Raw genomic sequence first — 9651 nt, 5'->3', positions numbered from 1 at the left:
TGAGCAGAGGTAGGTAGGTTGTAAAAAACTATCTCAAGCTTTGGAGTTCTCACAGAGCACAGTTTAATCCACACTCTAAAATGCATAAACGTATGGCACACCGAAACTGGCAGACCACCCCTGCTTCTCACTTCATGGGCTGTCAGAATCAGTTTAAATGTGTGCATGATAGCCAATTTTGGCAAGATTGATATCAATCAATCAATCAATCACTTTATTTATTTTGGTAAATTGTCCACATTAAACACAAGTAACAGCAAAAAAAACAATAGACAAACCCACAGTTTACCAAAAAAGGAATAGGCCGAAGCAAAGCTTATTCTTGCCTACCCTATTTTTTTACCTTACAACCTACCAGGATTTCTTCAAATTCAAATTCAAGTACGTAGTACATATATAGATCTACATAACAGCGTAAGATTTTATCATTTTACATTTTAAAGCTCTTTTAAAGTTCACCAAGAAAGGACATGACTTAAATTCATCATTCAATTCATTCCACAGTTTCACACCAATAACTGAAACACATCTAGACTTTATCTGACTTTTCTCTTTTGCACATTCAAATATAAACAAACCTCGCAAATTATATTTATTTTCTCTTAACTTAAATAATTTCTGAATACCAGAAGGAAGACTTTTATTCAATGCTTTATACATTATTTCCAGAATTTTTGTATTGACAATATCTTTAAATTTTAATATTTTACTTTGAATAAAGAGTTTATCAGTTGGTTCACGGTATCCCACCTTATTTATAACCCTTATAGCTTTTTTTTGCAACTTAACTAATATATCAATAGTTGTTTTACTTGCATTTCCCCAGATTTCTGAGCAATAAGATAAATAAGGCATAACCAAAGAGGAATATATAACATGCAAGCCTTTAACATTTATTAAATCTTTTATTTTAAACAGTATTCCAATAGTTTTTGCAACTTTATTTCTAATATATCCTATGTGAGGCTTCCAACTAAGTTTATTATCTATGATAATCCCTAAAAATTTTGTCTCATAAACTCTTTCGATTTCTACTCCATTTATGCATAACTTTACATTATTATAATTCCGATTACCAGAGAAAACCATGAATTTAGTTTTTCCTTCATTTAACAATAGCTTATTGTAATCAAACCATGTTTTCAACTCAGCTAACCCTTTTTCTACAGTTTTTATTATTTCATCCATATTTTTTCCAGAAAAAAAGAAATTTGTATCATCTGCAAACATTACAAACTTTAACAGACTGGATACTGCAAAAATATCGTTTAAATAAAGTATAAATAATTTAGGTCCTAGGACTGAGCCTTGAGGAAGACCACATTTTACCATGTCTGTCTGTGACTTAGTGTTGTTAATTTGTACATATTGTAATCTATTAGCTAAGTAACTCTTTAACCACTGATATGCAACTCCCCGTAAGCCATACAGTTCACATTTACCCAATAGTCTTGCGTGGTCAATAGTGTCAAAAGCCTTACATAGGTCAATAAACACACCTACGGTATTAAGCTTCTGATCAACTGCTGCTGCAATGTGCTCCACAAACTCCATCACAGCTAAAGTTGTGGAGCAGTTGTACCTGAAGCCGTACTGGTGCTCGTTCAATATATTATTTTTATTGAGAAAGGAATCCAGTCTTTTCATAAATAATTTTTCCAGAATTTTTGAAAATTGTGGTAGCAATGATATTGGCCTGTAATTTGATAATATTTGCTTGTCTCCACTTTTATAAACTGGAAAAAACCTTTGCTATCTTCATTTTATCAGGAAAGGTTCCAGTTAAAAATGATCTATTACAAATGTAGGTGAGAGGTTTAATAATACTATAAATTACCTCTTTCACAACAGCCATGTCAATATCATTACAATCTTTGGATTTCTTATTTTTAAATTTTTTAACTACATCTATTACCTCACTTTCACTCACTTCTCCCAGGAACATTGTATTAATATTATTGAATTTATAATTATGTTTTTCATCTCTACCCTTTGGCAATTTGTTTACTAAATTAGGTCCGATATTAACAAAGTACTTATTAAAGACTTCAACAATGTCCTCCTTTTTTTCCACTATTGTATTGTTGTGTTTAATACTTATTGAAAAATCTCTATCTTTATTGTTTTTAATAATACTATTAATTGTATTCCATGTACCCTTAATGTCATTGCAGTATTTTTGCAGCAACCTATCATAATAATCCTGCTTTTGCTTTCTCAGCACTGATGTTAACTTATTTTTATATACTTTATATTTTCCTTCTTTTTCATGAGTAGGGCACTTAATGAAATCCTTATATAACTTGTTTTTCTTTTTACATGCCTTCTCCAAACTCTTTGTCATCCAGGGAGTCAATCTATTTTTGGATGTTTGTTTATATTCTTTAAGGGGACAATAATGATTGTAAATTTTCATAAATATTTCCAAAAACATATTATATGACTCATTAACATCATCAACATAGACATTTTGCCAGTTATAATTTAAAAATTCTACTTTCATTTCTTCCACAGCTTCAGGCGATTTTACTCTAACTAAATTAATACTTTGCTTTGTCATGTTTATATTGAACTGATTACTAATATCAAGCATAGTGAACACAGGCAAATGATCAGTTATGTCAGTGACTAACAATCCACTTTTTGTTTTCACATTGAACTTATTTATAAAAATGTTATCAATCAATGACGAACTATCTTTAGTTATTCGTGTAGGTCTTAGGATCAACGGATAGAAACCTAAACCAAACATTGTATTTATAAATTCTGTCGTATTAGTATGCTCATTATATTTCAACAAATCAATGTTAAAATCTCCACAAATAAAAGTAAATTTTTCATTGAGCCTTTCATACGTCTCTAATATTATCTTACTAAACTCATCTATAGATGAGCCAGGAGTTCGATAAACACAACTAATTAACATATGGCCAGGTCTATTACCCTCAATTTTGACAGTTAAACATTCCATCAAGTTATCAACTGAAAATGTCATTTTAGCAATAACCGTACAATCCAGACCTTACAAACAGTGCAACACCACCTCCCCTCTTGTTTAACCTATTCTGACTAAACATTTGATATCCATCTAAATCATCCAGCAAACTTTTTTCCTCAGTAATCCAGGTTTCTGAGATTGCTACCACACTAAATTTCTCATCAAATTTTTCAAGGTAGCTTTTTATCTGAGAGAAATTACTATACATACTCCTACTATTAAAATGAATTATTGAAAAGCCCCCTAGCCCCACATTTATACTGTCTTCAGAGTAATATTCACAATGCTGTTTAGTATTATAACTGAAGTTGGATTCTGGGTCTATATCAGTTTCTATATCATAAAATTTATGTTCTGTAGGATCAAAACACTTAAATTCCATTCTTTGACTCATGACTAAATAATATATTCTTCATTTCAATCAATCAATCAATCTGTTCAAAACCAGAAAAGCAAATAGAAAAAAACAAAACAAAACATAGAAACATAGAAAACTGTAGCCCCAGCAGTACCAAGTCAAAACTGTACTGTTCACCTATATTTCTCCAGTTCCACAATATTTTTAATAGTTAGAACCTTAGCTTGCTCAGGAGAACCATTAAGTTTTATCAGTGTCTTACAATTCCTAGTCCATGTTGCCTGTATTTTTTTCTCCTTCTTCAATATCCTAGCTTGGTAAGCAATCTCTGCATTCTTCTTTGTGAGGTGTTCATTCACAAATACATTTGTTCCCTTTAGTTTTTTAACATCTTTTAGCAGTTCAATTTTGTATTTTGTACTCACAAACCGGAGGATGATATTTGGTATTTTTTTTCTTTTATCCATATTTGTATTTGGTTTGTAGGGCACTGTATTACAAGCAGCAATGGTTTTACTGTCCAGCAAAATCCCTTTGCTGCTGAAGAACTTGATGACTTGCTGCTCAAGAGAAAGTAGTTCATCTGGTGGTGCATCTTCCCCTTTATTGTCTTCTGCTGTTGCCCTTGCATATGTACGGTGTGTTGTTTTGAGTCCAGATATCACCACATCCTCCTTTCTTGCAAACTGTTCCAGATCCTCCACTCTTTTTTCCAACTCTTCTATCTTCTCATCCTTTTCTTTAATAATTACTTTCAGTTGTTGAATTTCTCCAATCAAACGCATCAGACTTGTTTGTTGCTTCACCACCTTACTCAGTTCTTCTGACATAACATTCAATGACAGCTTAAGTTCTTCCATATCTTTTGTTAAACTTGGAGCCATTTTGCTACTTGCCAGCTGTTGAGAATCCTGGTAGTTAACGAGGCCTTTGTTGGTTGTTCAAGCACATGTAATAAAAAGTGCTTAACATTGAAAAAAATGGCAGAAATAGTCCTACAAGTCCAAATATTAGTTGAATATCAAAGTACAAAACTTCAACATTTGCTTGGATGTTGAGTTAAAATTCAGATATTCAATAGATTTCACTTAAATGCAGGACAGATCCACACACTCCCTCCTAGCCAGTGGCCATCTTGAAAAAATACTTATTCATATGTTCTTTTTATAAGAAATTCACATATTTTCCTGATATACCTGATTTGTTTTATAAGAAAGGGGTTAGTTATTTGAAAATCTAAAACAGATGTGAGTTTTCAAATAAGAAGTTATCGGTTTTACTTAAACTTGTCAACAGGTATGCTCAATGTGTACATTACTCATATGTAGTCACCTCACAACATGTCACTAGATGGTGTTGTGTTTCAGTCTGCTGACTATTTGCATTGGCTACTCCATTTCCAATGGCACTCCAATGGCACCTCTCATTGGAACACCTGCTATGGAGAACATTTTAAACAGGACTAGCTGTTGGAATTGAACTGGACAGTTTCATAAATGCAATCTGGAAGGCTTTGTATTCAGAGAACTCAGGTAGAGTACACTCCTGGCCTCTAGAGCACATGTGTCAAACTCAAGGCCTGTAGGCCGAATCTGGCCCATTAAGGCTGAAACTGTGCCTCCTGTTGTGAACGTTTTTTATTTTTTTACTGTATAGTAACAGCATCCTGCCACTAGATGTCAGTTTTCACAACACATTAAAACAACCCAAATGTTGAGCAAGAGAAAAGGTGATGCAGAATGATGAGAGTTTAAAGTGTAACTCACCCCAAATAAAAAAAAAATCTGATAAACTGGGCTTAAGGGTGCTACTTTTATGTTACTGTGCATTTTTCTTATATTTTTATGTGAACTGAAATTAAATTATCAAATCAAAAGTTTTATCTATACAAGTGCAGCCGGCTCTTACACTGACTTCATTATGGCACAGTGGCCCAATATAGAAATGAGTATTGACACCCCTGCCCTGGAGGGAGGAACATTTAAATATGAAAATCCAGCAGCATGCCTCTCGGAGTAAAATGAAAATTTGAAGCAGGACACTTAACAGGAAATCACCTCCTACAACAATAGGACGACATCAAGACCAAAGAGGCTATGGAAGAAGAAATTTGAGGACTATGATTAAGTAGCCTGATATGGAGGAGAGACACTGGAAGAATCCTAAACCAGGCACTTTATGAGCAATTATGTCCATATTGGACATGTGTCCTGACCATGGCTCAAAGTTGCATCCCCGATTCACTTATGTTACATTACGCTTATTTTATTTTATTTGAACTGTCCTATTCCATTGACCTACATGATCCTGTTTGATTTTATGTGTTATGCCAGTCTTACTCTGATGTTGAATTATTTTGATCATTGCTGTTCTATAATGAAGAATGGAAGCAGTTTGGTCTAGACTCACACACCAAGATCTATGTTTTATGCAACTTTTGCCTTGACTCAGGATGACTCAGGACCTGATTGGTACCAAAGGTCCTTAAAATAAATGGTAATAGTAATGATTAGATTGAATACAGGGTTTTCTTGCTCAGTTTGCAGAGTTGGAATTATCTGAGGGTCTCATCAGTTTTTACTGTCTCTTAAATGTGATGGTGTTTTCTGGTGGTAAAAGGCCTAGACTGCCCTGTTACGCCCCCCTACTGGAACTCTTATGTTTGTAAGTTTGGATGTTATGGCTATTTATCCATGTAAGTTTGGTGAATGGAGCGCCATGTAGGATGTTTTTTGGAGTGGGCTGAGAGTAGCCTAATTTGATTGTATTAATACATAGACTTACTGTAGATCGCCTAGTCTAACATAAATTACAATAGCGCGTGCATAGGAACCTAAAACAGCCTTTACTTAATTAGTTGAGCCCAAAATTGTAGATAAATGCTAAAACTATGGTCATGAGTGACAACTGTTGATTTGTGAATTATTCATGCTGATTATTTTTAAATGATTCCATTGATTTTATCCAGCCCAATTTTCTGGACTGTTATGTTGTGTTGTGCCATTTGGGCGTATCAACAGGGGGGCTGTTAGATATTACTGTTATGACATTACAGATTGCTGAAGCTGCTGAAAACCATTCATGGGATATAACAGATAATTCACTGAAACTGAGCACATCACAGATGTGTGATACATAAACAAATATACTGTTATTTCTGGACAGCATGTCGACAAACCATAAAGTCTAAAGGTGCGTTCACATTGAGCTTGAATGTGTCAGGCCAAGCAACAGATTTACATGGTATCCCTATGTATAGGTGCCACATGGGAGGGACGTGATGCTAAGTGAGGTCCCAGATGCAATTCTAGTGATGAAAAATGCGCAATTTTGGCAAAGCGATGCCAGAGCGACACAAAACTTGCGACATATGTTATTTCTGATGCATTTTTTGACTGATGCAACTTATATTCCAGAGTGACTTATAGTCCGAAAAATAAAGTAATAAGACATGTCTTGAATCATTAAAACACACAAGGACAATATAATTTTTTTCATGTCTAATTATAAATAAAAAATACCCTGATCATTTATACTATCATACTCTTTTTCAAAAAAAGGTTACATGACACACTAATCTATTAACTTTAATAGACCAAAATAATTTACAATTATGTTTTCTATCCTGCATGTTAGTTAAAAAAAACTAAAAGTATGGGAAAACTTTAGTAAGACATAATCTCATAAACATGATGTTATTGGAATTCTAAACAATAACTGACTTCCCGGAGTTATTGAATAAGAAGACGGTGGAGTGATGAAGTTCCAGCACTTTATTGAGAAACAGAGCAGAAATTACATGGATGAAAGCCTCCCGTCTGCCCTGTTTCTGCCCCTCCTCGCTTTCGGCTCTCCCTAATACTCGATAGTGGCCTTGGAATTAGACAAAATAAAGACATTCTATCCTACACAATCAACATACCACACAGTAGCTATGTAGCATTTGGCCTTGCCATCAACAAACAGTGGATCTCATGCACATCCATCATGTCTCCAAGCCTCCTATGTCCGAGTGGCGTGAGGCCATAGTGACTTCAGAATAATACTCCTTTAACACATGACAGATTCTAAATTTAACAACAGTATTTTGTTTAAAAAAAACTTTGTTGAAACTCTACTTTTTTAGTTCAACAATGTTTTTTTGTTTTCATAAAATTTAATTATTATGCAAAAGAGGATTTTTACTTATACCAATTTTATTGTGGCAGGGTTGTTTCATATCTATGAATCTAAAATGTATATCTGTTTCTTATTGTAAATCTTTCATTCTCAAAAAAATTCATAAATGGAAGGTTGTAATTCTGCAGATATGATTTGTCCAGATTCCTTTTTTATTAGTGGTTTAATAACTGCTGTTTTAAAGCCTGGGGTAAAGCACCTGATTAGAGGGATTAATTTACTATTTGAATTAGATCAGATGCAATGACAAGCCAGACTTTTTTTAAAAGGAAGATTGTAGGTAGGATATCAACACAGCAGGAGGAGCCTAACTGATTTATAATTTCTTCAAGGCTTTTATAGTTGAGTAGTTTTATAGTTGGGTAGTTGAAATGTAGTGATTTTCTCTGCATTTGTTGAGTTTGAGTATAACATTGGTACTAGATTTGGTGTGGATGTGCAGACTAACCCTCTAATTTTTGTGAATTTTCTCTGCAAAGAAAAGTTAACATTCCTAGAAAGTTGAAGACAGCATTTAAACAGTTCTGAGCAGATTGACAGTCGATTTGAACGCATATATTTACACCTGCTGTATATGTGAACATACATACATTGATGTCTGTTGAGGTGATATTTAGGACAGATCTGTTCACTATTTGACCCATACAAGTAAACTATTGAAGTGTTACTGCTCCATTTGTATGATCACAAGATGGTCGCGACGCATGTCCACTGCACTGTTCTAATATTAGTAATTTGACATAAATTGAGAAATGTCCTTACCATTTATAACTAGGGCTATTGTGTCAATAGCTCATCTTTAAGCTGATTGAAATCAGTGAAAAACATTATCTGACTGTAGTTGTGTTACTTATATGATAAAATGGACTGAACTTATATAGCTATATATACTTGGTGATTTGTAAAAGGGTTAAAGGGGACCTATCATCCAAAATTCACTTTTTTCAAGTTTTTGTATTTCCATTTGGGTCTCTACTAATTTTAGAAACAGTCCAGTCAATAAAACAACACCCAGCCTTTTTTACCAAAAAGTAAACGTTTTGTTAATGTCTGCATAATAATTGAGATGTTTTTGAAACGACTCATTTTCCAAATAAGCTGTTGTTCATTTGCATAAAAGTGACAGAGCCCCAAAACAGCTCATTCTGAAAAGAGCTCAGAATATGTGGAACTAACAAGGTGAAATTTGTGAAATTTTGTGAAAGAAATAGCCCAACACCTATAGAAGTGAAAGAACATAGTTAATATTTTATGTTTTCTGTCATATTTATGGTGTTGCAGTCAGCTAATAACATTCTTCAGTTATCTGAGATGCTCCTTGTGCTGTCATAAAAATAAAGTTTATGTTGGAAAAAAACAGGAGAGTCACTGACTTTGTTTACGTCAGTTGTTTTCACTATTTATTCACTAAGCCTTTGTTTATTTGGTGTTGTTTATGTGTTTACTTGTCCTTGGTGCGGTAGGGCAGTGAATTCAAAATCAGATAGGAAATTATTTCCCTATGCTTATATAAAAACAGACACACAAACAGTGGCACAGTGTCTCCTACTATTCCTGGGAACACAAAACGAGGATGCATTCCTTCACGTTATTCATAGGAATAAAATTAAGTGCAAAAAGCACTTAATTTTGTAAGACATCTTGTGGTTACACTAGCAAAGCTAGAGGGTCAAGGTATAAATTACAAATCTAGTATTTTTGACAAATGATTGTACTTTTAAAATATTATATATTTATATATGTGTTTGGATGAATATGTGTATATATGTATTTATATTAATGTTCTTAATGTAAGTGATAGCTTGTGCTTTACCTATTTTTGTTTTTACTGAATATGACAGCAGCAAAAGCCATGGCATAAGAAACCTGTGTAATGTTCCAACCCTCTCAGACCCACCCAGTTCAGCATAACCCAGTGTTTCCTATGAGCACACACATTTACTAAGATTCATCTGGTGATGACCTGCTAACAATTGTGGAACACCATCAACTTATTTTCATATAGCAGCAAGGGGATAATATAAAAAGAGTTTTTCTTGTGCTGAAACAGAAAAGCTGAGCAAAGGTAGGAAGTTTATAACTTTTTTTATTTTCTTCTTTAAATGTCAGAGTGGCA

The sequence above is a fragment of the Fundulus heteroclitus genome, chromosome 15, assembly GCF_011125445.2.
Source record: "Fundulus heteroclitus isolate FHET01 chromosome 15, MU-UCD_Fhet_4.1, whole genome shotgun sequence".
Lineage (NCBI taxonomy): Eukaryota > Metazoa > Chordata > Actinopteri > Cyprinodontiformes > Fundulidae > Fundulus > Fundulus heteroclitus.
This window is presented reverse-complemented; position numbering follows the sequence as displayed.